The sequence below is a fragment of the Cyprinus carpio genome, chromosome B18, assembly GCF_018340385.1.
Source record: "Cyprinus carpio isolate SPL01 chromosome B18, ASM1834038v1, whole genome shotgun sequence".
In the NCBI taxonomy this organism is placed as follows: Eukaryota; Metazoa; Chordata; class Actinopteri; order Cypriniformes; family Cyprinidae; genus Cyprinus; species Cyprinus carpio.
Window position 1 is genome coordinate 716,658 of NC_056614.1, and position 12,702 is coordinate 729,359.

General features: G+C 40.5%; 1 pseudogene; it reads right to left on the bottom strand.

Annotated features, from left to right (window-relative positions):
* Positions 1-5,426: 5,426 nt before the first annotated feature.
* Positions 5,427-12,166, bottom strand: LOC109089274 (annotated as a pseudogene).
* Positions 12,167-12,702: the final 536 nt, after the last annotated feature.

Sequence of the window (12,702 nt, forward strand, 5' to 3'; positions counted from 1 at the left end):
TATAATAAATATTAATACTGTAGCTTTAAAAATGGTAAAACATAGTGTAGAACACACAAATGCTTTGCTGCATTGCAAAAAAACATTTTGATTAAATTATATGAGACATGAATATAATTCACAAATAGCCTATGTAAACACCACAACATGCCAACGTATGTATTTTCCCTTGAACAAATAGATTTTCATAATATCTTATCAAAAGCATATATTTAACAGTGCTGTATCACCCCTACAATGTGAATATATAACCTTTCTGCATCGGGGCGCACACAACCTTCGACAAGCGCGCGACCTCAAAATGCTACCTGGTGTAAAATGAATGGTTTATTTAATGTCTACGCACCTGACCACAACCCCAACCTACCCTTACAGGTAATGCAAATGCCGTAATTATGTGTATATTTTGTGATTGTAGCTTGAAGGGATACAGCTACAGGAGAAGCCAACAATAATTATTTTATTTCTACCTATTAGATTGATTTTAGACTGTTGTATATCGTTTTATTGAAATCTACACCGTCCCCAACCCTAAACCTACCCTGACAGTAATGCATGATAACAAAAAATTTTTTTTTAAATATTATGTGTTTCAGGCATGAGAAATAGAACACAATATTGTGTGCACATGCGCCAGTAAAACCTTGTTTAGGGGACAACCGGACAGGAAGGATAAAATGTCGGGACACTGGATAGGGGAGGGGAAGATCACTCCACCAGCCGGAATGGTGAAGGAGAATGGTTCTGGACGTGATTTTGAGGGCCTCCCCTCTGTGATGGTACCCAAGAGTCCATGGGCGTCGTCCCTAGAGGGTCATAGACTTCTGGAGGGATGTAGAGTCGTAGTCATGAGTGGAACGTAGAGGGGTGCTGAGCCTGTGGCTGTTCTACTATGCAATCATCAATTTCTTGAACTGGATTGGAGCTGAAACTGATGGAGCCCGATGCAAGGATCATTCTGGTTAAAATGAAAGATAAGAGCTGTGTGTCATCAGCTTAGCAATTGGTAGGAGACGCCGTGTGCCTGTATGATGGTACACAGTGATGTAGTGTATATGGAGAAGAGGAGAGGTTACAAGAACCTGATCCCGGAGGAACCACCGTGACAAGCTGATAGTGCTTTAGATACATCCACCTCCAATCCAACCTGAGATTACCAGTGAGGTAGGCTTCCACACACCCAAGCAGAGAGAGTGGAAATTCCCTGTGATGCCCAGTGATGATGAAGCAGCAGGAGGATCTGATGAGACACAGTTCAAAAGCAGCAAGCTAGATCCAGCAGAAAAGGAACTGATACTTATTTGGAATCAGCTTTTGCAATCCGCAGTTCTCTCCGTGACTGACAGTAGCGCAGTCTAATATACGTTATCGCAAGCATGTTCACTTCCATTATTACACGGCTCTGTGGAATACTTCCACTACAACTTATAAGTCTGGATTGGTCAGTCACGGACATTCCGACATTCGCTCTCGGTGCGTTCTGCGCTATCGCCAATTTCGCGGCCTAATGCTAGATCAACCCCGGGTCTAAACGCGCGACCTTAGGTCGGTTCTTGTACTCTTGCTTTGATACTATTTTTCTTGGTGGAAGCTTTGCATTTATGTCGCTATAAAATATTAAAACCTCAATTGCATTGATACCACACTAATTGTCAGGTCCTGTAACCACGTAATTGACTATATGTCCTTCTCGTTAATCGTTGATTGGCTCTCGTTTCATACAAACGCAGCTGCTGCCATTTTTGTACTATATGTTTCTGTACTGGATTATAAATAGAACTAACAAACTGGTGAAAGTTTCTTTGTGGTAGAACAAATTACCTAGGAACGAATCTTTGTGTTCGTTATTGCCTTATTATTTTTGTGTTGAATTGGGGAGCGTCGGTAGAACGAAGTTGGTCTTTGGATGTGAGTCTTCAGCGGTTCTCTCTTACACGATCGGCTCTGCCGGGCTGCTGTATATTTGAACTGATATTGGACCTCGCTAGCGTGCTCACAAATTGCTGTCTTTCTTCACGGAAGCTTTTGCGTTCAACTATTTCACACTCTAGAGAATCAATTTACCTTTGTGGCGATAAATTAGTCCACTTATGTGGAAAGTCGCTGTTTTATATAATAGCGGGATCATTGTATCAATTTCAGGCCAGTTCTCTCAGGCCTGATACAAGATTCAAAGACCCACGACGTGAAAACCTGATAGGGTTTTTTCTGAGATAAACGGGTCGTGTGCGCCGCTCTGTGCAATAACTCCCCTCGCGAAACCGTTACAACACAACAGATTGTCAAACAATTGTACCTTGCTGAACAACGTTCATGAGGAAAAAGTGTGTCAACTAATGACAAAATGACAGTTAAAGTCGGTTTATCATTGAATTCATCATTCAAGCTCCGCTTTCAGTTTAAATAGTATCTGTGTAATCACATGATGACATGATAATCCATGACAGTGAAAATGACAGGTTAATGTTTACGAGATCCCCATGTGTTGTCATAATACAACGCGTAGCTGTACTATCGATTAGGGATGTCACTGCAGCCTAGTGCAGATTTGTAGCTGGTGACACTGCAAAATGTTCTACCAAAACTGAACAGATAAATATTTTTCAGCCAGCCAAAACTTTGGTGGACAGGTAGGAACAGAAGACCTTCATAGTTCTCAGTCTTTCTTTATTCGCATGATTCCTCAGAAAGCTGAACCATTAACTTGTGCACCACGGTTTTTACAGCAGGCCTAGATGCCTGTATATTTAGAACCATCCGTGCCATTGTATCACGACGCGCGGACACCCCATTACATTTTTGGAGATACAAAAAGTTATTTTGACTGTATTTACGAGACATAATTACGTGAAGCTGAACGCCCAGCAGGAGCGCGAGTAATCCAGTCTTTTTACCAGGACACTATGCTCACAAAGTATCCACTAGCGGAGGGTGCTGTTTACTCATGACTACGCTGCCTCTTATACACCACACTCCACACAACGTGAGATTGTGACTGCTCTGTGCCCAAGTGGATATTTTTTAAAAAGATGCCTGACACAGGTGTGTTTCTTGTGCATAGATTTTTTTTTTTTTATGTAAAAACAATTACTCATATGTGACAAATAAACCAGCAGCCATATCTGCGTGACAGGAATGTGCTGAGTTACAGACAGTCAGATTTGAAGGGATAATCACGTTTCTAAAATCAATAACCTCCACATCGTTTGCTCACCCTCATGTCATCTTCTGAACCTGCATGCTGCATATTATTTTCCTGGAACACAAAAGTAGAACTTTTGAAGAATCTTCATGCAACTCTTTTCATTACAAGGACTTGAATTGGACCCATGCAATTCTTTCATGAACTGAACCGATTCCATTCATGAGTTATCACAGCTTGACTACCCCCCGAGGGGCAAGAGTTAGCACAAAGCACGCAACATGTAAAATTTGAGCCTGTTTACACAATTCGATATAAGAAGCCACAAAAAAAGCACACTCCAAGTTTGTACAGACTGATTTTTTATGGGACCGTTTTGGTAATTTTGGAGCTTACTCCGATGCCACTGTCTAAACACAGAAAAAAACCTGTGTGATCGTTCTTAAAGTGCCACAAACAAAAACAACAAAAGAACAGACTCACATAGCGTTGGAATATAGCATGTCCTTGTTTTTGGGGAACAGTACACACTTTTAGAGAACAGCCCAAAGACTGTTCTTGTCATAGTCCCTTACATGTTTTTGAGCCGTATTAATAGTCCAGACGGTTTGAAGGACTTTGAGGCAAGCATTAGCGAAATTGACAGAGGAGGACAGTAAGCACCCCGTTTCCGTAGGACTGTGCTTTTTCGGTACTTAGCAATCGTTTTCTGCGAAAGTCGACAAGTGATCCTCAGTTAAGTTGTTTTACCTCCATTTGATCTCTCTTAAAGGACCAGAGTCAACCATACCTGTAAACCGATGTCTTTTAATTTCTGCTCTAAACTGAAACATAATAATAAAAAAACAAACCTAAAAAAAACCCGTCACAATGCTGTAACGTTAAGGTTGCTGAAATTAGGTGCGACTGATGAACATGTTCTGTAAATGCAAAGTCCGTGCTTTGTGAAGGCATTCACATGGTCCTCGGCCCATCAGCAGCGGGCTGCAGGAAGAGTCCAGCCGTACCCAGAATACACACGAGGACAAACACCACAGAAAGATTCACTGTCAATCACCATCTCCACATACTTTCAGTCGTCCTGGACCTTTAAAGACATCCGGGGTTCTTACTATTTGAAAGAGCAAGACATAAACTCTGGATCATATTTGATGTGCAACTTTCTAAGGCTGTTAAATGTTCTTTAAACTCTACTGTTTCACACAAAATCTCCTCCATGTCCCCATGCCCGTCTATCATGAGTTTGAGTGAGTGTCAAAGCTCTTTCAGTGTAATTGTACAAAGGTCCACGCCGTCAGCTGCTGCGTTTCTGGTGTCAGATCGTGAGTGATTTCTGATCAAGTAAAAGGTCAGTATAACTGCAGTATATATCTCCAGACGAACTCTTACTGGACTGAAAGCAGCGTCTCAGCTTTACCTTGATTCTCCATTCAATCCGATGTTTTAGAGTCTCAAATCTGATCCGCAGGATCTTTTGAGGAGTCGTTGGCGTCCAGAAGCTTTAACTTTCACTGGGTTCCTCAGCGGAGGAACGGATGATCTGCACAATGCCCTCCAGAACATCTCACATCTTCTGTTATTTTCTTCATCTCTTCATCACTGCTTATAGATGTTTGATCATTTCAGTCTCATCTTACTGAGACACATTACTGGAGATATAGAGTGACAACTGATATTTAGATAAATTTTATATCAGTATCTGCTCTCGTCTGTTATAAAAATCTCACTGATTTACTTACAAGCAGTCAGAATTTCCTCATTTATAAATTATCAGCAAACTGCATATTTTTGCTCAGTTTGAGTCTCTGAATAAAATTAAGCTGCTTTATATCTCTTATGAGATAAATGAAGTCTGATGGAGCAAATACGATACTCAAGGAAAACCACATACACAAACTAATTTTTTTTTATTTTGTCTAAAGGTTCTAGAAACTGTTCCATTTCATAAAATTAGATTTTTTCTGACTATTATTTCCTAAGTCAGGCTTTACAGAGGTAAATTATTGTAGTTGATAGAGTTCAAGCGCTCCAGAGCAGCAACATGCTTTGATATTTCTCCTTACAAGGGTCCCCTGCTTGTTTAAACACTAATACTGACTGGACCTACAGTAGGAATGAAAAAGTCAGCGATAAAACAATGAATCATAAATTGAAGTCAGGTCTCTCACCTGCTTGGCCTCGGTTTTTTTTTTTCTGTAGCCTCATGTTCTCAGCGATGTACTTGACGCTCTCTATGGCGTCTCTGACCTGTGGAGACATGCACAGAACGCCTGCGTCCAGAGACTCAGAGCTGGAGGCACGGACTCCCTCCTCCTCCGTCCATCTGCTCTCCTTCGCTGGAGACGTAGGTGCCGTATTGCTTCCAGGCAGCACGTACATCGGCTGTCCCTCGACACAGAAAAATCCTGGGCGCCGTCTTGGATGCCGTTTTGGACGCCTCGCTCAGTTTGTTGAGCTCAGTGGTGCCAGGAGCAGAGGAGCCCGGCGCGACAGATTCGTGGAAACCAGACCTGGAGCGTGAAGAGCGCAGGACCTGGTTTTTCCTCTCCGGTGTGCTTTTTCTCAGGCCGCATTCATGAAACAATGACCCGAGGGAGCAGACTGAGGAATACGTTGCCGCACCAGCCGGGCATGAGTGGTGTTGTCTTCTGAGTGCGGGGTGGTAATGCCACATTGAGCACAAACACAGTGATCACGATGGACAGAGTCACAAATATCATGGTGAAAAGCAGGTTACTCTCCGATCAGAGGGATGACGAGAGGACCTGGACCGGGAATGGTTTCGGTGATGACCAGGAGGAACACCGTGAGGGAGAGGAGACACGGAAATGCACAAGGTCACTTCTTCTCTCCGCAAGTCGGACGGGAGATAAAAACACCAGAACGGTCAGGAAGGAGATGAGCAGACAGGGAATGAGTCATGTTGTGTGGTGTAGAAGAGCGGCAGCCGGCGGATGTAGATCGAGTACGTTGATGTCCGTGTGTAGATCTCTCCTCGCAGCAGTTGTACTTGATGTCGTGCTTGTCTCCGGGAGCGTCGATGAATGGTTCCACTCGCCGCTGTTCCGCCCAGAAATCGTTCCAGGTTGATGGTGGAGCCGAGTTTTCAGCACCAGGTCGATCTCTTGGCTTGTCGTAGGTCCACGAGCCGAACTTCATGGTGCAACGTTCTGATAGTCGAAACGGGAAGAAGGTGACGTCGCTCTTGCAGGAGCTCTTGAAGATGCCCCGGGAGGGATCCAGGTGACGTCTCCGTTATAGGGTTAGAAGTAGAAGGGCTTTCGTTTTTGTCATCCACCTGGAAATCTCCGACTGCACTGCGGTTTGGAAACAAGAAACAGATCATGAAAGACTGACGACGGTCTATATCCAAACAAGGATCGGACCAGATCACTTACTTGTTTGTACAACACAATGTCTGGTTTCCAAATCTTCTTGGAAGGCCACGGATGAACTCAACACCTGCCAAAATCCTTGGGATCCCCACCTGAGCTTATAATCATTCCAAATCTACGAAAAGTAGAAACACACAGAAACAATGAGTTTTTCCCTTTCCGCCCTGAATAAAAATAAAAAGGGTTAATTGCGACTTTTTAATCGAACAATCTGACTTTTTTTTCGTCGATACCCGCGCAATTCTGACTTTATAACATGCAATTGCAAGTTTATATCATGCAGATCTGAGAAAAAAGTCAAAAAAAAGCTGCAATTACTCTCTGTTTTATTTTTTTATTCAGTGGCAGAAATGTGCTTACATAGTTTTCAAAGATTACTGGAGTACGTTTTGCAAAAAAAAAAAAACAGTTTCAGTTTTTCTACTTCAAAATTTCATGTTCAAAGTTCAATGTGTCACTTTGTGAAATTCACTGGCAATTATTTATTTGGACAATTTACTTAAAGCCTTTATGTATAATGCATTATAAAGATATTCAGAATGTGCTGTAATATTGCCTAGAATGCCTTGTTTCATACAGTACATTATGTCACAATCTCGGTGGGGTCTGCCCAGGCTTTGTTGTCCTGGAGCACATGGCCTTTTGTTTTGACGGCTCGCCATGTGCTCCACGTCTGTTCATGGTGATGTTTACTCCGCCCCTCTTGTTATCCCTGTTAGCTAATTCCCCTTCACCTGCACCCTGTTATGTCCTCATTATCTTCCCTTTATCATGCCCTTACCCTGTTTGCTGTCTTGTGTCAGTCCGTAAGCATTGTTTTTGAAGCTCAGATCAGCGCAGTCTCTGTTGTGGTTTCTGACACCGTCTGGTTTTGTTTATTTTTTCCAGTCTAGTCGGTCTGGTGTTCCTGTTTTTGTCATCCCTCCTTTTTACCCGCCTGCCCCTCTAGGATTTGGGTCAGCTCTTTGTGTGAATGCCTGTGTCTTCACAGCAGCCCCATCCGTTCCTCTCTGCTCACACTCCGGACAGCCTCTGGAATTCAGCGGAGGCTTTCAATTGCTGGCTCGCTGCCTCTCTTCACCGCTGGTTCGGCAGAAGCCGGGTTGACCTCCGCACAGATCTAGCTGACTGATTGCTGGTGGTTTTTCTCAGTTTTCAATAAACTTTGAATTTTTTATTTTTATTTTTTTCACCTGCTGTTGGATCCCGGTCTCGTTTTTGACACATTACTGTTATGTTACTGTTAGAATTTGGCTGTTTTACATGTATTTTTTACTGTGTACATTAATGCATTGCAGATTGCTTGCTGAAATCGGTTGTTTGTCATATGTTAAATGAAATATACTTTCTAACAATGAATAGTATTATAAATGGAGTTACAGTTATTGAGATCATACAACAAGGTGCATTTCAAGGAATTATTAATGCATTAAAAATACTTGCATTATACATATATATATTTAGAAAGGCTTTAAGTAAAGTGTTGCTGAAATTTGTAAAAATAAAATTTTACATCAATTTTAGTTTGGTGGGTTTGTTTGCACAAAATATGAAGGTGAGTTATTTGCATCGTTTTGATTAACACTGAGTATGACAGGCATACAGCCAACACACAGACTAAACAAACGACTACTATCAGATACTGAGTGTGTTTCAAAGACGCGGCTGTAAGCCATGCTCTCATTTATTCTTCTCCTGACTCTCTTCTGGCAAAAACAACAGCAAAGTCCGTCATCACAGAGAGGAGTCACGCAGGACACACACATCCCGTTTGCCCTGTTTAATGTAGTTTAGGGAGGCAATGCCAACTCACGGCACATTTAATTTAGGAACTGACGCTGTCAATACATGCAGAGTTTGTATTAAATTCGATTAGCTTGATTAAATGGAATTACTGATTTGCCATTTAATCGTTAATGAACTGAATGATTCATTCAGGAGGAGGTCACAATGCTCTTTGCTGTATGAGTTTTTAATTATTCCTCTTCACATGATCACTCTCTTAACAACTTATGAGATCTAAAGCTGTCTCAGACCATTTCCAATCTTCAGGGTAATAAAATAATATCAGACAATTAGACATCTGGAAACCAATATGAATGAGATCACAGTCCAATTTATATTTCACCAAATGCCTATATGAATATAATAATATCATCTACATCAAGGGGGTTTCAAACATTTTGGAGCCAGGGACCCCTTACTGTTCATCAGCTCAGACCAATATTTGAGAGCAGCGTGAGAAAAATCCAATATATTTGATTAAAATCCTCCTTCACCAAATTCTGAATCATCTGCATTCTGTATTCAACTCTCTATCATTACATATAATCTTTACTGGTCTAAAGCAAGCAACAAAATAAACTTGGTGTCAGGAACTTGTATGCAAGAATTTTAGGTAAATCATTGTTTTAGTTTTCACCCGTTTATTGTCACCTGCTCACTCACATCATTTCCTCAATGAACCACAGCACCTTTCTTTCATTAATTAATTCATTAATGCATGGCTCTGTAAATCTAATGCATATTGTATTGCTGATCTGAAATCTATCATCACTAATCTGAATCTGGATTATCAATAAAATGGACAGACTTGTCTTAACGGGGTTTTGGTATCCTTTATAAGTTTCTCATATTGTTTCATCCCATTCATTACTCTTTAACATGTCTTTTCAAAATCTCAGATCTGCATTCCACTTGGAATCAAATCCACCTGCCGCACCAATCACTGTAAGCAGTGACCGCAATGATAGTGAATACAATTGTGACCAATTATCTAAATGAACAAATGAATTTTGGATGTGCGTGAATAATGCATGAGCTTACATGTCGCAGCCAGAGGTTGGTCTCCATAATCTGGTTCACCTCATCCTGTTGGAAAAAAAGGAACAGAGAGTCTCTAAGAGTCGCAGACAAATCACCTGCGGCCGAATGAACACAGCTCTGGATTAATATTTTAGAGCTTGAAGAAGAAGAAACATGCTGTCAAAAGCAATCATTCTCCAGACGACGTCAGTCTGAGCGGGAGCGAGCGAACCGAACCCGAGCCTCCGTGTGTCACAGATGGGCTGTGCTCGAGGACCACCTGAGACCCGTGGCCTGGAGGAACTTCATGATGCACACGGACCTCCAGCTGCCCACAAAACATGCTCCATGTGTACAGCTCAACATCTGAAGGATTTCTTAAACGCTACAAAAAATCTGATTCTCACAAATTCCCAAATACAAAAAAAAAAAAAGGGTCAGCCAAAAAAAAAAAAAAAAAAAAAAAAATCAAACCATCAAAAAAAAAGTCCAAACATTTGCTACCAATTTATTTTTTCTTTTTATATATTTTTGAAATATACTAAACATTTTCAAATTGTTATATTTTAAAAAAAATATAAGTATATATTCAAGATGTCGTCCATATATTTCAATCCAAGAAGACATTTACATCAGAGTTACTAGCATTAAACAATTACGAACATTATTACTACTTAAAATAAATTTTATCTGAAACAAAATATGAAAAACGAATGTCTTTCTAAGATGACATTTAGTTTAAACTGATGTACTAAATATAAGTAAAACTAAAAACTGAAATAAAAATTAATTAAAAAACAACAGAAACTAATAAAAATGACAACAAACAACAGAATCTTTCAAATTAAAATGAAAGCAGATGATATACTATGAAATCTAATTCAAAATATTAACAAAAACTATATAATATCTCAATGCTAAAATAAACACTGAATATGTCACATTTAAAGAAAAAGCATGTGAACACATATAACACATAGTGTAGACTACTGTAAGATCAGAAATGTGTTTTCCTGCAACTGAAATACATTTTTAAATATATTTTAGTATATGAAGGTTGAAACTAAATTTATATTCATTTTAAAGAATATATATTTCATTGAGCTTCACCATTTACAGCATATATTTAAAATATATTTTGGCCAGAAAAAAATTAAAAATAAACTAAAAAAATCACATGGGATCATTGTTGAAACTTGATCTCAACTTTATAAATTACATAATGCATTTCCTTACATGCCTTTAGTATTTCATCTATAACAACATGAGCCCCATTTTTATCTAACAGTCTGTCAAAAATGTAAAATCAGTCCCCACTAAAGGTGCTGGCAGAGAAATGAGAGCATTTCAGAAGTTCATATTTAGATTTCCTCTGCAATTCAATACTGAAATCTTTCTTTGTTATGTTGTTGTTTGCATTCCCATCCCTCAAAAAAGCATGAAATTACCTCCCTAAGAATGAAATTCCCTCCCATTAGTTTTTAAAGCATAACAATCGGATATGACTGATGCACAGAGATTGCAAAAAATGCCTTTTTTTAGCATCACACAGACCTTATCATGATCAGGTCGAATTAAACAATCGAGACAGAAAAAGAAATGAGAAAAAATGAAAAAAATGACATGAGGAGAAGAAAGCTTGACAGATACTGTGTTTAATAGAAGTGAGATGTTCTCCGTGACTGAGAGGAGAAGAAGACTGAAAATTCACCAGATCATGCGCTCAGACGCTCATTCACGCTGACGGATCGATGCGTGTCTGAGGTCAGAGGTCAAGCGCCGAATCAATGCGAGAGCCAGACTCATCATGCGGCTAACAGATGACTGATAGAAATCACGGAAAGTAGAGTCTGACCCCACCACACACTCAAATCATCTGAAACTGGGGTAAAATATGGAAATGAGCCTGCGTTTGTTCTTACCACTTTGACCAGCTGTGACATGGGACACTTCAAACTGGACGATGACGGGGTCGGACACGTTCTCCACCGGTCGGGGATGTACTGGTTATAACTGGAGAAGATGACCGAGAAGAGCTTGTGCTCGGCCTCAGAGCCACCAAACCCCTGGATCTGGAGCAGAGACGTTCATTGACTGCTGCAGAAGAACACAGGCAGCAGCAGAGGACAGCCAGCTAGAGCCTCTCAACAGATGCGCTAGCAATTTAACAAATGAAGAATACAACAAAGCGATTCATCTTAAGGAGGCAATAATCAGCATCAATTTTAAACCTCTTTTCTTGACAATATCTTGATTTTGTTTTGATCCAACATATACACAGGGGTTCATTCAGATCAGTTGGGACACTTTTGACATTGAGATGACAGGGGGAAATAATATCCCAGTTATCCTGAATTAACCTCTAACTATAATCCTGATTACAACTAAAACATGAACGGGATGAATGATAAAAACATTCGTTTTTATTTACGAATTTGTTATCTTAGACTTGATGAAAAGACTTTTACAAAAAGAGATGTTTAATGCCAGGTTACACTGTGATAATTTACCCCATACACTGTGACAGCGCGCGCCGCTTTGTGGGCATGTTGTCACAGATGGTCAGCGTGTTTTAGAAACTGGCTTTTTTCCTGCGACTGGCTTGAATTTTTAATGATCGGAAAACCAAACTACACGAAACACTGCGCTAAATCGCACATTTGGTCTGTGTTTCTGTCATTGCTCGCTTGAAATCAGCGCTCAACAAAACCTTTTAACAAACAGCAACAAATAGCCTGAGATCGGAGCGCGCTTTACTCACCGGACAGAAGAGAAAGAACAGAGAGCAGCAGGTGCGCAAGATGACGAGAGGTCTGGTTTTCATCGTACAGTCCGGAGAACTGATAGAAGAGCAATCCAATAGAGTCCGAACGGGGACGGAGGAAGACGAGAGAGAGAGAGAGAGAGAGAGAGAGAGAGAGAGAGAGAGAGAGAGAGAGAGAGAGAGAGAGAGAGAGAGAGAGAGAGAGAGAGAGAGAGAGAGAGAGAGAGCGCATCTCTCCTTAATCAGAGGATAGCTACAAGGCGCAAAACAGCAAATGCGCTCAAAAGTCGGCCACTGAATTGGGTGAATTCAAGTTGATATGGGCATTTTCCCCAGTCATCTCAATGGCAAAATATTCAAGATAATATCATGTTATTATGTTTGTGTTATCCTGGCGTGCCCTCTTCAAAACGCAACGCGCATGATGCGAGACGCCTCAGAACATGATCATATGATGCGATTCCGACTTTGTTACACGAATAACCACAAGGAGGATTTTAAAGTTTTACCATGAAGAACACATTTAATACTGGTTGACAGAAAGATCCAAATAATACATTTCTCTGAAATATCAGTACATGAGAATAATATCCATA